At 36.6% G+C, this 19,123-nt stretch overlaps 1 pseudogene; it reads right to left on the reverse strand.

Moving 5' to 3' along the window:
* Positions 1–12,607: 12,607 nt before the first annotated feature.
* On the reverse strand, positions 12,608–13,492 carry LOC116889907 (annotated as a pseudogene).
* Positions 13,493–19,123: the final 5,631 nt, after the last annotated feature.

The raw sequence follows: 19,123 nt of genomic DNA on the forward strand, positions 1-19,123 counted from the left end.
AGAAAACCTCATACCAATACTGTCCAAACTATTCCATAAAATACAAACAGACAGAGCATTACCAGATTCCTTCCATGAAGCCATGATCACTCTCAGTCCTAAACCACACAGAGACTCAACACAGAAAGAGAACTTGCAACCAATTTCCCTTATAAGTATTGACAAAAAATACTCAATAAAATTCTTGCAAACCATATCCTAGAACATATCAAAAGAATCAAACATCACGATCAAGTAGGTTTCAGCCCACTTATGCAGGGAAGGTTCAATATATGGGAATCCATCAACATAATCCACTATATAAACTATCTCAAAGAATAAAGCCAAATGATCATTACATCAGAGGCTGAGAAAGTATTTGACAAAATTCAACACCCCGTCATTATAAAAGTCCTGGAATGATCAAGAATTCAAGGCCCATACCTAAACATAGTAAAAGCAATATAAAGCAAACCAATAGATAACATCAAACTAAATGAAGAGAAACTTGAAGCAATCTCACTAAAATCAGGGACTAGACAAGGCGGCCCACTCTCTCCCTACTTATTCAATATAGTACTCAATGTCCTAGCCAGAGCCATCAAAAAAGAAAAGGGGGCAAAGGGATAGAAATTGGAAAGGAAGAAGTCAAAATATCACTATTTGAAGATGATATTTTAGTATATTTAAGTGTCTGCAAATTTTCTACAGGAAAACTACTAAACCTGATAAACACTTTCAGCAAAGTGGCTGGGTATAAAATTAACTCAATAAATCAGTAGCCTTGTTCTACTCAAAGGATAAACAAGCTGAGAAAGTAATTAAGGAAATTACACCCTTAAACGTTGTCCCAAATAATATAAAATACCTCGGTGTGACTATAACCAAGGAAGTGAAAGATCTTTATGAAAAGATCTTCAAGACTCTGATGAAAGAAATTGAAGATCTCAGAAGATGGAAAGATCTCCCATGCTCATGAATTGGCAGGAATAATATAGTAAAATTGGCCATTTTGCCAAAATTAGTCTATAGTTTCAAGGCATCAATAAAATTCCAACTCAATTCTTCATAGAGATAGAAAAAGCAATTTGCAAATTTATTTAGAATAAGAAAAATCCCTACAAAGTGAAAACTATACTCAACAATAAAAGAACTTCTGGAGGAATCACTATCCCTGACCTCATATAGGATTACAAAGCAATAGTAACAAAAACTGTATGGTACTGGTACAGAGACAGGCAGATAGATCAGTGGAAGAGAATTGAAGATGCAGAAATGAACCCACAGACCTATGGTCGCTTGATTTTTAACAAAGGAGATAAAATCATCCAATGGAAAGAAGATAGCATTTTCAATTAGTAGTGCTGGTTCAACTGGTGGTCACCATATAGTAGAATGCAAATTGATCCATTCTCATTGCCCTGTTCAAAGCTTAAGTCCAAAAGGAGCAAGGACATCCACATCAAACCAGATAAACTAAAACTAATAGAAGAAAATTTGGGGAAGGGTCTTGAAAGCATGGGCCCTGGTAAAATTTCCTGAACAAAACAATTGTCTATACTCTAAAATCAAGAATCAACGAATGAGACCTCCTAAAACAGCAAAGCTTCTGTAAGGCAAAGGACACTGTCATTAGGACAAATCGGCAACCAACAAATTGGAAAAAGGTATTTTCCAATCCTATATATGACATAGGACTAATATCCAAAATACACAAAGAACTCAAGAAGATAGAATTCAGAGAGCCAAATAACCCTTTTTAAAATGGTATACAGAGCTAAACAAAGAATTCTCAGCTGAGGAATATCAAATGGCTGTGAAGCACCTAAGGAAATGTTCAATTTCCTTAGTCATCAGGGAACTGCAAGTCAAAACAACTTCACACCAGTCAGAATGGCTAAGATAAAAAAAAGAAAAAAAGAAAAGAAAAAAAAAACTCAGGTGACAGTAGATGCTAGTGTGGATGTGGAGAAAGAGGAACACTCCTCCACTTTTTGTGAGATTGCAAACTGATACAACCACTCTGGAAATCTGTCTGGAATTTCCTCAGTAAATTGAACATTCCACTCCCTGAGGATCCAGCTATACCTCTCCTGGGTATATAACCACAAGATGCTCAAACATACAAGAAAGACACATGCTCCACTGTGTTCATAGCAGCTTAATTTATAATAACCAGAAGCTGGAAAGAACTCAGATGCCTTTCAACAGAAGAATGGATACAGAAAATGTGGAACATCTACATAATGAAGAACTACTCAGCTATCAAAAACAGTGACTTCATGAAATTCATAGGCAATGGTTTGAACTAGAAAATATGCTGAGTGAGGTAACTCAATGACAGAAAAATACAGTTGGCATGTCCTCACTGATAAGTGGTTGTTAGCTGAAAAGCTTGAATTACCCAAGACGCAATCCCCAGACCACATCAAGCTCAAGAAGAACGATGACCAAAATGTAGTTGCTTCATTCCTTCTTAAAAGGGAGAACAAAAATATCCATAGGAGAGGATATGGAGGCAAAATTTAGAGCCAAGACTAAAGGAATGGCCATTCAGGGCCTGCCTCACATGTGGCACACACCCACACACACACACACACACACACACACACACACACACACACACACACATATCCACCAAACCTAGATAAGACTAATAAATCTAAGAAGTACATGATGACAAGAACCGCATATAGATCTCTCCTGAGAGACACAACCAGAGCATGTCAAATAGAGACATAAATGGTAGCAGCAAACCACCTGAAAATGGGATCCAAGTTTGAGTCACTAGAGAAAGGATTGAAAGAGCTGAAAGGGTTTGCAATGCCATAAGAACAACAATGCTAACTAGCCAGAGCTTCCTGTGACTAAACCACTACTGATGGACTGAGTCATAGTTCCAACTGCATATTTAGCAGAGAATGGCCTTGCTTGGCTCCTGTGGAAGGAGAAGCCCTTGGTCCTGCCATGGTTGGAGCTTCAGCGGAGTGTCAGGGGGTGGTGGTAATAGGTGTTGATAGTGAGAACACCCTTATGTGGGAGGGGAAGGCAGAGGGGATAGGGGCTTATGAACAGGAAACTGGGAAATGGATTATCATTTGAAATGAAAATAAATAAATATTCAATAAAAAAGAAAAAATGATGTAGATATGTAGATTGCTGGTAAAATTAAGTTAATAGGTTTTTGTTAATGTCTTTGATGTAGAAAACATTGAAGAACAAATTAAAAATTCAGAGAGGCACACTTTTGATAATTGAACAAGGGATTTTTTGAGGACAGGGAATAAGGACAATGGCAGTCAACCATTACTAGCAGATGGGCTCATGATGAAGGAGATGATTAATTTCTTGTATTAATTTTTACCCTTGACTTCCTGATATTTTTAAATGTTAATAAGCATGTGCATACTCTGGAGATTTAAAGTGGAAATGACTGGTTTTTTAATATGTATAAAAGTTTCAATTTATGATCTTTTAGGAAATTTTTTTAAGATTACATTTTAAGATAAGTAATAAGATGAATTACCCTTTCTTTGTAACAACAAATTACTTCCTGCCAGTAAAAAACTGGCTGAGAAAAATAATGTTCTTGCTTACAGTATGTGAATCTGTACATATATATGTATGTATGTATATGTGTATACATACATATACACTCATTGTAATCATTCACTTTAAAGAAAAATATAATGTAGCCACCCTGTATTTTTAATATTGCTTGAAAGATTGTGCTGATATATATAAGTTGTGGGAGAAAAATAAAGTTGTTGGAGCTTGAGAAAAAAATAAAATGTAAGGAAGACAGACGATCTAGGAATCCTCCTTAGCTGAGAAGGTGAGAAGGGAGGCTTCTGTGCCCAGGACATGTTAGTCATTGTGCCTGAGACCTCTCTTGCTTTGTTTTTATCATTTTGATGTTACCTTTAGGTTAAAATATAATTGCATTTCTCTTTTCCCTTTGGTCCCTCCCAAACTTTCCATATACCACTCACAATTACCATTCAAGTGTAGAAAAATGAAAATTGACCCATATTTGTCACTATGCATAAAGCTCAAGTCCAAGTGGGTCAAGATCCTCATCATAAAACCAGATACACTGCATCTAATAGAAGAAGAAAAAGTGGTTAAGAGCCTTGAACTCATTGGCACAGGCAGAAATTTCCAAACACAACTCCAATGACTCATGCTCAAAGATCAAGAATTGATAAATAGGACCTTACGAAACAGAAAGGTTCTGAAGTAAAAGGACAGTCAAAAAGACAAATCAGCATCCTACATATTTGTAAAAAAGTCTTCACTAACCCCATATCTGATAGAGGGCTAATATCCAAAATATGTAAAGAACACAAGAACTTACCACCAAAAGACCAAAAAAACCCATTCAAAAAATAGGGTATAGCATTAAACTGAAAATTCACAATAGAGGAATTTCAAATGGCTGGAAGCATCTAAAGAAATGTTCAAAGTCCTTAGTGATCAGAGAAAAGCAAATCAAAACGACCCTGAGATTCCACCTTTCAACAGTCAGTATGGCTAAGATCAAAACCTCAGGTGACAACATATGTTGATGAGGATGTGGAGAAAGAGGAACACTTATCCATTGCTGGTGAGATTGAAAACTGGTACAACCACTCTGGAAATCAATTTGAAGGTTCTTCAGAAAATAGGAAATAGACCTACACAACGATACAGAAGTCCCACATTTGGGAATATACCCCAAAGCTGCCTCAACTTTCCACAGAGGCTCATGCTCCACTATGTTTATAGTGGCTTTATTTGTAATAGCCGGAAGCTGAAAACAACCCAGATATCCCAGGACAGAAGAATGGGTACAGAAAATGTGGTTCATTTACACAATGGGACACTACTCATCTATTAAGAATGAGAACATCTTGAGTTTTGCAGGAAAATGAATTGAACTAGAAAACGTCATCCTGAGTGAGGTAACGCAGAACCGAAAGGACATGCACTGTATGTTTTGACTAATAAGTGCATATTAGCCCCCCAAAAAAGTACAGAATGCCCAAGATACAGTCCACAGAACCCAAAAAGCTCAACAAACATAAAGGCCCAAGTGAGGATGCCTTGGTTCCTCTTGGGAGGGAGAGGAAAGCAACCTCAAGAAGGGAGGGACAGGAGTACAGGGGAGAGAAAGGGAATGGAGATGGGAGAGAGGGGAACATGATCTGGTATTGGGTAGAGGAAAAGAACTGAAACCCTGAGGGCCAGCAGAAAGAATGGAAACAGGCAATCTTTGGAGGAAGGAGGTTGGGAAGACCTTCTAGAATATACCAGAGATCTGGGAAGGGGGAGACTCTCAGGATTCAATGGTGGGTATCCTAGATGAAAGGCCCTACAGTAGGGAGAGGGGAATTTTTGAATTCACCTCCAGCAGAAAAACAGGGCATTAATTGAGGGATAGTGTTGTTATCCCACAGCCGAAGCTCTGACTCATAATTCTTCCTGTCTGAAGGAAATGCAGGCATGGAAGTGGAGAAGAGTCTGAGGAAAAGAAGTTCCAGCGGCAGGCCCAAAATGTGTTCCAGCTCAAGAGGAGGCCTCAGGACCTGACACCATTACTGACATTATGGGTATTCACTAAAAGGGACCTACCATGACTGCTCTCCAAAAAACCCAACAAGCATCTGAAAGAGTCAAATGCACATATGTGCACCCAACCAAGGAACCACTCTGGCTGAATTAGAGAAGAGCTGGAGGAAGCTAAGCAGGAAGACAAACTTGTAGGAGGACAAGCAGTCTCAATTAACTAATACCCCTGAGAGCTCTTAGACACTGGATCACCAACCAGGCAGCATACACCAGCTGAGATGAGGTCTCCAACACATACAGTAGCAGACTCCCAGGTCTGTTTTCAGTCAGAAAAGATGCACCTAATTCTCAAGAGACTGCAGGCCCTAGGAAGTTTAGAGGTTTAGTGCGGTGGGTGGGGTGGGGAAAACTTTGTGTATTTGTGGAGACTTGGGTGGAGCATGGGGGAGGGGCGTGGAGGCGGTATGGGATATGGAACCCTTGGGGGATGGACTGGGAGGGTAATAAAATCTGGAGTGTAAAATAAGTAAGTAAGTAAATAAATAAATAAATAAATAAATAATAGAGTGTATCTCATTTTCTCACTATTTTTTATTGCATGGATCCATTTGTACTATATGCATATATTCCTAAATAAAACCTGCTCGGTACATACAATGTTACTTGTATGTTTGTTTTCAGAGATGACCATTTGTCATTAGAAAACAAACTGGTGTACTCTTCCCCAGTGATACACCTTTCCTGTACACAGCTGCCCTCAATTGCTTTTAGATTTGTGTGTGTGTGTGTGTGTGTGTGTGTGTGTGTGTGTGTGTGTGTGTGTGTGTGTGTGTATGGTTGAATCCTCCTGGCATTTTGGAATTTTTTCCCAATCCATGATGGCATGCCCTTTGGTGTCTGTAGTCATATGTTTTTCCACCTGGCCATTTTGTTCCTAGAATAATGACTCTGATACTAATTTTCTTTAATAAATGACGAAGCTCTAAGCTTTGGCTTGTTTACTGTCTAGCTTCAAACTTATTGAAACCATCTATTCTATGTCTTCCACATGGCTAGTTACCTCTCCAATTTGCATGCATCCAATTTCCTCAGTTCTGAGCTAATTGCCTAGGAATGACTCTCCTCCTCTCCCTTTCTCTCCCCTCCCCTCCTCTTTCTCCCACCTTCTAATGTTTCTTATTCTCATTGGCTATAGAATTTTTATTTACAGTTGATGCTTCCAAACAATACTCAAGATATTCTTTCCACAGGTATCCTCTTTGTTGAGTTTGGTCTGGGTGATTATTTTGGTGAGAGTTCATTGGCTTTGCTTCTGATCTCACAGGAAACTACCTGATTCTTTTGCTCCTACAGCCTTTTAATCCACTCTTTTACAATAGACACTGACCTGAGCCCTAGATAGGGAAGAGTCTTATACATGTTTCCTTTGGGACTGGGATTCTTCCTGTTCTTATGTATAGTAATTGTATATCTACCACTGTGTCCCCAGCTTTCATAAAAGAGATAATCTGTAATATGTAATCTTTGTATGTCCTATACAAAATGCAGTGCCCTCACTTTTAAAGTTTCCTGTCTCTAACAGCTGTGTTGAAACAGAATTGATATGCTAAAAATTCTATGTAGTAAACACATGAGACCATATTATCTGCTGCATGTACAAATTCATGCAAGCATTAGTATAGTCAATGTTAGAAACAGAAAGAGCAACAGCAACTGATTTAGTATGAATGTCACAAAACAGAAATGTAGAGCATAATAAATATTATATTGTTAATATGACAATCTTATTAGAATTGCAAAATTGGTAACAGAGATCTTCAATAAATTGGAACTAAATGATTTATTACACAAAATATGAAGCATTCTTTAAAATAAATAATTTTCCTATAAAAATACCTACATGAAATATTTAGTTAATTGATAGACAAAATTCATTACTTTTTTGCAGATTTGGTTTGGCATTTAGAACTTATTGTTTTATATATATGAAGAACTAATTATAACAGGACATTTTAAAGTCTGAACAGATACATTGATAGAGATGATATACTTTCTGAACTAATTTTGTAAAATTACCTGTATAAGAAAGCAAAAATAAACACTTGAATGTCAGCATTATGTATGCATTATATACAATAACCTTCAGTAAAAGAAAAAATACAATCACTATTTACAGCTAAATAATTCTCTAAATACCTTTGTGAACAATCTTATTATTTAGGTAATATAGTGTGGTGTATGAAAATCATGTATATAATTAATGAAAAATATTCAAAAGTATTTCGGCTGAAGAATTCCAAAGAAATGTATAAACTGTTTTCTAAATGTTTAAAAATTTCATGTGCTTAAGACATCCACAAATCTGATATCCTACAAAACTTATAACACTTAGCATAGAATTTAATCTATAGTTTGATGATATTATTAGTAGATTTACAAATCTACTAATCAACATTACAAATATTTTATTAGAGAAAAAGATCAAATAAATCTTACATTGTAAGCTCACATACTTTCATACTAGAAATAACTGGGTTTATTGACTCTTATCTATTTATGGTTTCAGCTAAAAATAATGTCTGTCTCATTTTAATTCTATCATGATTAAATGTTGATTATTAATTTCCTTTTTCCTTTTTCATTTTTATTATTTTATTTATTTAAATTTCAAATGTTATCTCCCTTCCTGGTTTTCCTTCCACAAACTGTCTATCCCCTTCCCTTCCCCTGCCTCTATGAGGGTACTCTTGCAACTGCCCACCCACTCCTGCTTCAGTGCCCTAGCATTACCTAACCCTGGAAATCTCCACATGACCAAGGGGCTCCCATCCCAGTGATGTCAGATAAGGCAATTCTCTACTACATATTCACTTGAAGCCATGTTTCCCCCACATGTGTACTCTTTGGTTAGTGGTTTAGGTGGAGAAAGCTTTGGGAGCTCTGGTTGATTAATAATATTGTTGTTCTTTTAATGGGGTTGCAAACCCCTTTAACTCTTTCACTCTTTGCCCTGACTTCTCCATTACTGTCTTCATAGACCAATGTTTGACTGCATGCATTCGCATCTGTATAGGTCAAGCCTTGCAAGAGTCTCTCAAGGAACAGGTTTACCAAGCCCAAGTCAGCAAGCACTTCTTGACATCAGCTAAATTGTATCTAAGTAAACTTGAACATAACCAAAATTAGGGAAATTCAAAATAAACAACTTTAATGTTTGGGGGGATTTTTGTTTATTTTTGTTTCATTTTTGATCTCTCTCTTTTTTTATTTTTTTTTCTGATTCATAAAGTAATTCCCTTTTATTGCTTATTTTATTACTTTATATTCCAGATGTTGCCATCCCTTCCAGTCTTCCTTTCCAAGAATTCTTTGTTACAAACCCCCTCCATTTTGCCTCTCAGAGGGTGCCTCTGCACACCTGGGGCAACAAGGATTGGTTTATCCTCTCCAACTAAGGCCAGACAAGGGAGTCCCCTGCTATATAATATGTCTGGGGCCTCAGAACAGCCTGTGATGCACTTTGGTTGGTGACTTACCCTCCGGGAGCTCCCAGGAGTCTGGTTTTTATGCTCTTCTTATAGGGTTGCCATCTCCTTCAGTTACTTCAATCCTTCCCCTAGCTCTTCCATAGGGGTCTTCAACCTCAGTTGGATAAACTTATCTGCACCTGTCATGGCTTGTGATACAGCCGTTCAGAGGACATCCATGCTAGACTCATATTTGTAAGCACAATATAGCATCAGTAATATTGTCACAATTTGGTCCCCACCCATGGGATAAATCCCAAATTGGGCCAGTCACTGGACAGCCTTTCCTTCAGTCTCTGCTCCATTTTTGTCCCTATATTTCTTTTAGACAGGAGAAATTATGGGTTAAAATTTTGAAGGTGGCTTGGTGACCCCATTCATTCACTAGGGGGTCCTATCTATCTATTACTGGTGGTCTCTTCGGGTTTCCTCTCCCTGCTATTGAGTATTATGTCTAAGGTCATTCCCATTGTCTCCTCACATCTCAGATTTCTGGGACTTTCTAGAAATTCCCACATGCCCCCATGCCCTCTTGTAGCTGCAAAGTTCCATGGCCCTCTGTGCTTTTCTGATGTTTTCTCCCATGCCTGATCATGCACCTCTTCCCTTCTCCCTCCCACTCTCAGTCTCTTGTCATTATTTTGTTCCTGCTTCTCAGTGGGATTGAAGTATCCTCACATGAGCCTTCCTTATGTTGAACTTCTTAGGGTCTGTAAGTTGTATCCTGGATATTCTGTACTTTTTGGTTAATATCCACTAATCACTGAGTACATACTATGCATGTACTTTTGAGTCTGGGTTATCTCACTCAGTATATTTCCTAGTTCCATCCATGTGCCCGAAAACTTTATGGTGTCCTTGTTTTTGATAGCTGAATAATATAACCATGTGTTAGCAAACCACATTTTCTGTATCCATACTTTGATTGAGGGTCATCTGGTTTGCATCCATTGTCTGGCTATTATGAATCAGACTGCTTTGAATATAGTGGAGCATATGTCCTTATATGGTATGGTGGAGCATCTTTTGAGTATGTCCAGGAGTCGTATAGCTAGGTTCTCAGCTAATAATATTTTCAAATTTCTGAGTAACCACGAGATTGATCACCAGAGAAGTTATGCCAGTTTGCAATCACACCAGCAATGGAGAAGTATTCCCCTTTTCTCCTCATCCTCATTAGCATGTGCTGTCACTTGAGTTTGATTTTAGCCATTGTAATGAGTATAAGGCAGAATTACCTGGTCTTTTTGATTTGCATTCCCTTGATGACTAAGAAGGATGTTGAACATTTTGAAAAATACTTTTCAGTTATCAAGATACCTCTGTTGAGATTTCTCTGTTTAGCTCTGTGCCCCATGTTTAATTGGCTTAAGTTCTTGCGTTCTTTACACATTTTGAATATTAGCTCTCTATCCAATGTACGGTTGATGAAGATCTTTTACCTAACTGTAGGTTGCCATTTTGTTGTATCGACTGTGTCCTTTTTATAGAAGCTTTTCAGTTTCATGAGACCTCATTTTCAATTGTTGATCATCAAGCTTGAGCCATTGGTGTCCTTTTCAGGAATTTTTCCCCATACCAATGCATTCAAGGCTCTTTCTTATTTTTTTTCTCATATTAGATGCAGGGTATCTGGTTATAGGCTGAGGTTCTTAATCCACTTGGACTTTAGCTTTGTGCAAGTTGATAAATATGGATCTACTTTCACTCTTCTACATGCAAACTGCCCAGTTAGGCAAACACCATTTCTTGAAGATGCTATCTCTTTTCAAATCTATGGTTTGGCTTTTCTCACAAATGAAAAGGTCACTGAAACAAACTAAACAGATATACATTGAAACTAACAGAAGTTATGAAACAAATGTATTTAATAATATCTGCAGAACTTTTCACCCCCCCAAATAACTTCTTAACACCACATGGAACTCTCTCTGAAATTGACTATATAATTGGACCAAAACAAGCCTCAGCAGACACAAGAAGATTGAAATAATCCCATGCTTACTCTCATATCACTATGAAGTAAGGCTGGAATCCAATAACACAAAATCAACAGAAAGTCCACATACTCATAGAAACTCAACAAATCTCTATTCAAGTATAACTTGGTCAGAGAAAACTGAAGAAATAAATTAAAGACATTCTAGAATTCAATGAAAATGAAGGCAAAGCATTTCCAAACTTATGAGACACTGTGAAAGCAGTTTTAAGAGGAATATTCACAGTCTTAATTGCCTTCATAATGAAATTACAGAGATCCTGTACTAGCAACTTAACCACTTACCTGAAAGCTCTAGAACAAAAGGCAACAACCATAGCCAAGAGGAATAGACAGCAGAAAATTGTCAAACTTGTGGTTAAAATCAACCAATTAAAAACATACACTACAATCTACTGTGACTTTTTGAAACTGAAATATTTAGTTATATTATAAATTTTTCTTTTCCCTTTTAGGGAATTTATTATTGCATTGATGAACACAGAAAATATCCCTCATGTTTTAAATTTTTAAATTAAAATGTAATTACACTGTTTCTAACTTTCTGTTCAATTACCCAGAAATAGTAAGGTGATGGATCTTTAGAGGAGAATCAATTATGGCCACTTTACTAGACTTTCATGATTACTAAGCGTATGCAAATGTTATCCTTATACCTACAGATAAAGATAGCTTTCACCCATCACCAAGGAAACTTTTATTTTCAGTGGATTGAGACTATCACAGAAAACCACAAGTGGTCACAATTGAGTACAACTCACCTCTCAGTGTTTGGCCCCTGGTGGGTGGAAACATAAAAAGACAAACCTTACAGGTAAGGCTCAAGGAATTTTCCAGAAAAGGAACAAAAATACTGCAAGATCCAGAGACCAGGAAGCTTGTTTTGTGTAGAAATCATAGGGAAGCTATGTCAAAAATAGACTTTTAGGAAAGATTTAATTCATTACATCATTCCTTGATCTTGTCTTCATTTGGTACTTTTTATTGGATTTCTTTAAATTTACATTTCAAATGCTATCCCCTTTCCTGGTTTCTTGTCCATAAGCCTACTATCCCATCCCTCCTTCCCCTTCTTCTATGAGGGTATTCCCCTACCCAACCACATACCCCTTCTCACCTCCCTGCTCTGACATTCTACTACACTGGGCCTTGAACCTTGGCAGGCCCAAGACAGTCTCCTACCATTGGTGCTCAGCAAGGCCATCCTCTTCTACATATGCAGCTGGAGCCATGGGTCAGTTGCTGTGTACTCTTTGGACTGTGGTTTAGTACATGGGAGCTCTAGTTGGTATTGTTATTCTTATGGAGTTGCAAACCCATTCAGCTCCTTCAGTCCTTTGTCTATCTACTCCACTGGGGATCCTGTTTCAGTTCAATGGTTGGCTGTAAGCATCCCCCTCTGTATTTGTCATACTCTGGCAGATACAGCGGTATCAGGCTCCTGTCAGCATGCACTTCTTGAAGAAAGATTTAATCATTACCTAATTCTTTGATCTTGTCTTTATTTGGTGCTTTTCTTTTTTCATAAAAAAAATCTTCATAGAAAATTGCTTTAGCTTTCAGCAGCCCATTCCTGAGCTGTGAGGAAGTTTGCCTCTTCCTTCTGGGCAAGACATGTTTTCAGACGATTCCACCTCTTCTTCACTTTTCTCTTGGGCTTCTTCTATAGACTGGATTCTTTTGGATAATAGCATGAGCTTTCTTATACATCTCCTCCATCGTGTCTGGAGTTATATTGTTCTTGATGTACTGAGAGAACTGTTTTTACACTCATCTTCATCTTCCTCTATTAGATAGCACATGTAGTCTGCCACATTCTTACCCATGATGTGCTTCCAATGCACCTCTGCATTGAAGTCTTTACTTTCAGAGTCATAACCAGGGAATTGTTTGCTAATATGAGAGATAGACAAGCCTCCATCCACAGTTTCCTTCAGGGACCTGAAAACTTCATTGCCAGTTGCAGTTCCAGGAAGACCTGCATCCAAATAGCAAGTGAAGGCACCAGACTGATGTTCAATACTTTCCACATTTTATTCATCTCGATTCACTGCTACTTGGCCTTCATAGATCTTGTCCATGCCAAATCTATTCAGAAACCTGCAGGCCAGCAGCAGGCCAGGGCAACAGGCTGCAGCATAATTTGTCAGGCCAACTTTCACACTGAATTTTGGAAGTTCATGTGCATATGCTCTGAACAGACAATCAAATCCCCTTCTAGATGGGCATATGCAATCTGGCAGATGATATGTCTTTTAGTTACATGAACTATCATCCTATATTTGGGTCTGTTGTACTTACTTTTGTCCTCGTTCATCAATAGTTTCTGTGCATAGTAGTGAGTTTTACCCTCTTGCCACCTGCTAAATCTCACTTGCTATCTTTTAAAGTAGGCCTTATTCTTGACAACTTCCATGAACCCCATCCTGCAGAACAGAGACCTGCAACTGTGTCTCCATGCAGACTTGCAAATTCAGCCACTCTAGGAAGAAAAGGCAGTACTTTTCTTTGTGCTAATATATCCATCTTATTCCTCAGCAAAATAATTTAGCATTTCTGTAATTAAATGAGGGTATTCCAATACTTTCAAACCTAAGAAGAAGTTATTTATTTTAAAAAAACTGAATTTGATAATAGAATAATAATTAAAAATTATCGATGCTCTGCTTGCTCAAAAATTCACTGATCACAAGCAATATTTCTAAAGGAAATATTTTCTGTTTTAATAATATATTAAAACCTGTATATCTGATGCTTTTGGAAAAAGTAACTTCTAAATTTTCATGTTTAAAGACTTCTGATATGCCTAGCTTTTCACTAATTAGCCAACAGGAGGGCTACAATTTTCTCCAAAATTCTCCAGTATGATGTCTGGTTCAAATACTAGAAATTCAAGAGCAATTACATGAATTAGACATCATAAATTTTATTTTATGATGTGTAATGTAAGTGAGGAATTATTAGTGTTTTATAAGATAAAAATATCAAATCGTAAATTCATAACTTGGTCATTTTGAGTATGTTTCATTGTTTATATAATTATTCTTAAATGTTTAAAATAATATGCCTTAATTCACTGATAATTTCATGAAAATATGCAATATATGTTCATCACATTCACTTACCACTGCCTCCTTTTACCTCACCTTAGTATCTCTAATCATCTCAATGCTGAGCTTTATGTTGTCTTTTTATTTTATATTTTCTTATGTATGTTATGATATATTAATTTATTCCTAGGTGTTTTTTTTTTACAAAAAATAATACCATTTCACTTACCATTAAGAGAACATGTTCAATCCACTCTTCGTGACTATAGCAAGAATTATAATTAAAGGCAATTATGCTCCTTGAAATAATACTTATTCTTCTGGAAAAGAAAATTAACATCAATTAATTTTTCATGTTAATTAAAAGCAGATTACTAAAATGTGAATTTTTAAAAATAAAGTGACATTTATTTTCAACCACATCTCTGAACATCTTAGATTTTGCCTTAGACAACATTTCCTATTAAGTCACTGTTTAAAATATCAGAGATCTGAGATAATACATACATGTCCAACCAATTTAATCTTACATTTTCATTAAAATAGTGGTAGCTGAAATCTTCTCCTGGAAATTAGCTAATACCATTTCCTAGTTATTTAAACAGCCAAATAGTCTATGTATAGGAAATCTAAATGGAAGGTGCTCCAAATGAAAAGAAAGAAAAAAATTAAAAACATGCAAAACAATTTTCAAAACATCTTATTTATCAGTGAGTTAAAATAATTCAGTAGCTGGATGCTGTGATGTTGGAGGGAGCTGAGTTAGGAAGATGGCAAATTCAATTCATGTTATCTACACAGTGAGACTTTATCTTACCAGTAAAAGCTCTAACTATGAACCTGAGGCAGTGGATTATGTTGATGGGTTCCCATATATTGAACAATCCCTGTGCCTCTGGGATGGAGCCTACTTTATCATGGTGAATGATCATTATGATGTGTCCTTGGTTTTAGTTTGCAAAAATTTTATTGAATATTTTTGCATCAATGTTCATGAGTAAAATTGTTCTGAAGTTCTCTTTCTTTGTTGGGTTTTTGTGTGGTTTGGGCATTAGTGTAACTGTAGCTGCATAGAATGTATTAGGTAGTGTTTCTATTTTATGTAATACACTGAGAAGTATTTGTATTAGGCCTTCTTTGAATGTCTGATAGAAGTCTGCACTAAAACCATCTGGTCCTGGGAATTATTTGGTTGTGAGACTTTTAATGACTTCTTCCATTTCCTTAGGGGTTATGGGACAGTTTAGATGGTTTAGCAGATCCTGATTTAATTTTGGTACTTGGTATCTGTCTAGAAAATGATTCATTTTATCTGGATTTCCAGTTTTGTTGAGTATTGGTTTTTGTAGTAGGATCTGATAATTTTTTTAATTTATTCGGTTTCTGTTGTTGTATTTCCATTTTCATTTCTGATTTTGTTAATTTGCATACTATCTCTGGGCCCTCTGATTAGGCTGCCTAAGTGTTTATTTATCTTGTTGATTTTTTCAAAGAACCAGCTCCTGGTTTCTTGATTCTTTCTGTAGTTAAGTTGGTTTGTTTCTACTTGGTTGATTTGAGCTCTGAGTTTCACTATTTCCTGCTGTAACTCCTCTTTGTGTCCTTGCATCTATATGTTCTAGAGCTTTGAGGTATGTTGTCAGGCTGCTACTGTACACTCTCTCCAGTTTCTTTGTGGATGCACTGAGGGCCATGCATTTTTCATTTATCACTATTTGTTATTGTATCCCATAAGTTTGGTTCCAGTTGCTGCCCTCATAGAGAACTGAAAGTCAGCTGCCAGGAGTGACTACATACCTGAGAGCAGAACACTCTGTTCCCATAACTGGCTGAAAGAAATGAGGAAAACAGGAGCAGGAATCAAAACAAAAGAAAATAAGACTACTTGGCATCATCGGAGACAGGTTTTCTATCAAACCAAACATTGGATATTCAAATACACAGGGTAAGCAAGATCTAGATTTAAAATCATTTTATCATGGTGATGGAGGACTTTAAGAATGTCATAAATGACTCCCTTAAGGAAATACAGAACAACACAAGTAAGCAAGTAGAAGCCTTTAAAGAGGAAACACAAAAATCCCTTAAAGAACAACTGAAAAAAAAAACAACTAAACAGGAGAAGGAAATGAACAAAACAATCCAGGAGTAAAAATGGAAATAGAAATAATAAAGAAAGCCCAAAGGGAGACAACCCTGGAGATAGAAAACCTAGGGAAGAGATCAGGAGACATAAATGTGAGAATCAAAAACAGAATACAAGAGGTAGAAGAGAGAGTCTCAGGAGCAGAAGATACCTTAGAAAACGTAGACAAAACTGTCAAAGATAATGTAAAACAGAAAAAGCTCCTAGCCCAAACTTCCAGGAAATGCACAACACAATGAGAAGATCAAACCAAAGAATAATAGCTATAGAAGAGAGTGAAGATTCCCACTTTAAAAGGCTAGTAAATATCTTAAACAAAATCATAGAAGAAACTGCCCTAACCTAAAGAAAGAGATGTCCATAAACATACTAGAAGCCTACAGAACTCCAAATAGATTGGACCAGAAAAGAAATTTCTCCCATCATATAATAGTCAAAACACCAAATGCACAAAACAAAGAAAGAATATTAAAAGCAGTAAGGGGAAAATGCCAAGTAATATATGAAGGCAGACCTAAATTAAACAAGATTTCTCACCAGAGACTATGAAATCCAGAAGATTCTGGACAGATATCACCCAGACCCTAAGGGAACAAAAAATGTCAATCCAGACTATTATATCCATCAAAACTAACAATTATAATTGAGGGAGAAACCAAGATATTCCATGACAAAACCAAATTTACACAGTATCTTTCTCCAAATCCAGCCCTACAAAGGATAATAAATGGCAAAGCCCAACACAAGGAGGTAAACTACACCCTAGAAAAAGCAAGAAAGTAATCTCCTTGCAAGAAAACCAAAAGAAGAGAAGCACAAAAACATAATCCCACTTCTAATTATGAAAATAAGAGGAAGCAGCAATCACTATTCCTTAATATCTCTCAATATTAATGAAATCAATTCACAAATAAAAAGACACAGATTAACAGAATGGACATATAAAGAGGACCTATCATTTTGCTGCCTACAGGAAACACACCTCAGAGACAAAGACAAACACTACTTCAGAGGAAAAGGCTGGAAAACCATTTTAGTATCAAATGGTCTGAAGAAACAAGCTGGTGTAGCCGTTCTAATATTGATTAAAATTGACTTTTAACCAAAAGTCATCAAAAAAGAAAGGAAGGAGACATATTCAGATTCATTAACGGAAAAATCCACCAAGATGAACTCTAAATCCTAAATATCTATGCTCTAAATACAAGGGCACATACATACATACATAAAAAAAAACCTTACTAAAGCTCAAAGCACACACTGCACCTCACACAATAATAGTAGGAGACTTCAATACCCCACTATAATCAAAGGGAAGATCATGGAAACAGAAATTAAACAAAAACATAGAGAGAATAGCAATAGTTTTGAACCAAATGGACTTGACAGATATTTATAAACCATTCCATCTTAAAACAATAAGATATACCTTCTTCTTACCACCTCATGGTACTTTCTCCAAAATTACAATATAATCTGGCACAAAACAGGCCTCAACAGATAAAGAAAGATCTAAATAATCCCATGTATCCTATCAGATCACCATGTGCTAAGGCTTGTCTTCAAAAAGAACAATAAGAAAAGAACGTCCACATACACATGGAAGTGTAAAAATGCTCTACTCAATGGTAAGTTGGTAAAGGAAGAAATAAACAGACATTCAAGATGTCTTAGAATTTAATGAAAATGAAGGTACAACATACCCCAACCTATGGGACACAATGAAGCTGTGCTAAGAGGAAAACTCATAGGTCTGAGAGCTGGCAGAAAGAAATAGATGACAGCGTACATCAGCAGCTTGACAGCACAACTAACAGCTTTATAATAAAAAGTAGCAAATATACCCAAGAGGAGTAGAAGGCAGGAAATAATCAAACTCAGTGCTGATATCAACCACATAGAAACAAAAGGACTTTACAAAGAATCAACAGAACCTAAAGCTGGTTCTTTGAGAAAATAAACAGAATAGTTAATCTCTTAGGCAGACTAACCAGAGGGCACAGAGAATGTGTCAAAATTAACAAAATCAGAAATGAAAAGGGAGACACAGCAACAAAATCTGAGGAAATTAAAAAAAATCATAAGATTCTACTACAGAAGTCTATATTCAATAAAACTGGAAAATATGGAGGAAATGTACAATTTTCTAGACACATACAAGTTACCAAAGTTAAATCAGGGACAGATAAACCATTTAGTCAACCCCATAACTAAAGAAATAGAAGCAGTCATTAAAAGTCTCCCCCCCCCAAAAAAAAGAGCTCAGAAGCAGACAGGTTCTGACAGACATAATTCTATCAGACCTTCCTAGAAGTCCTCATACCAATACTTTTCAAACTATTTTACAAAATTGAAACAGACAGAGCTCTACCAAATTCCTTCTAATTACTCTTTTTCCTAGACCACACAAAGACCCAACAAAAGAGAATTTCAGACCAATTTCCCTTATGAATATCGACCCTAAAATACTCATTAAAATTCTTGCAAACTGAATCCAAAAACAAATCAAAACAATCATCCAGCTGAGCAAATTAGGCTTCATTTCAGATATTCAGGGATGGTTCAATATATGGAAAACCATCAACATTATCCACTATACAAATAAACACAAAGATAAAAAAAAAACATATGATCATTTCATTAGATGTTGAGAAAGCATTTGACAAATTTCAACCCCCCTTTCATTTCGTGGTTTGCCCTGGAGTTATCTGTATTTTGATGCTAATTCCACTGCCCCAAGGACAGCTGCCTAGGACTCAGATGACTACATCAGAAGCTTCCCCCCATTTAATTTGTAAAACACAGGTGAGGGCAGATACAGGAAAGAAGGGGGCCTGTCATTGGACTAGAAGGTAGGATGGGTGGGAGAGAA

Source organism: Rattus rattus, chromosome 1 (genome assembly GCF_011064425.1).
Source record: "Rattus rattus isolate New Zealand chromosome 1, Rrattus_CSIRO_v1, whole genome shotgun sequence".
In the NCBI taxonomy this organism is placed as follows: Eukaryota; Metazoa; Chordata; class Mammalia; order Rodentia; family Muridae; genus Rattus; species Rattus rattus.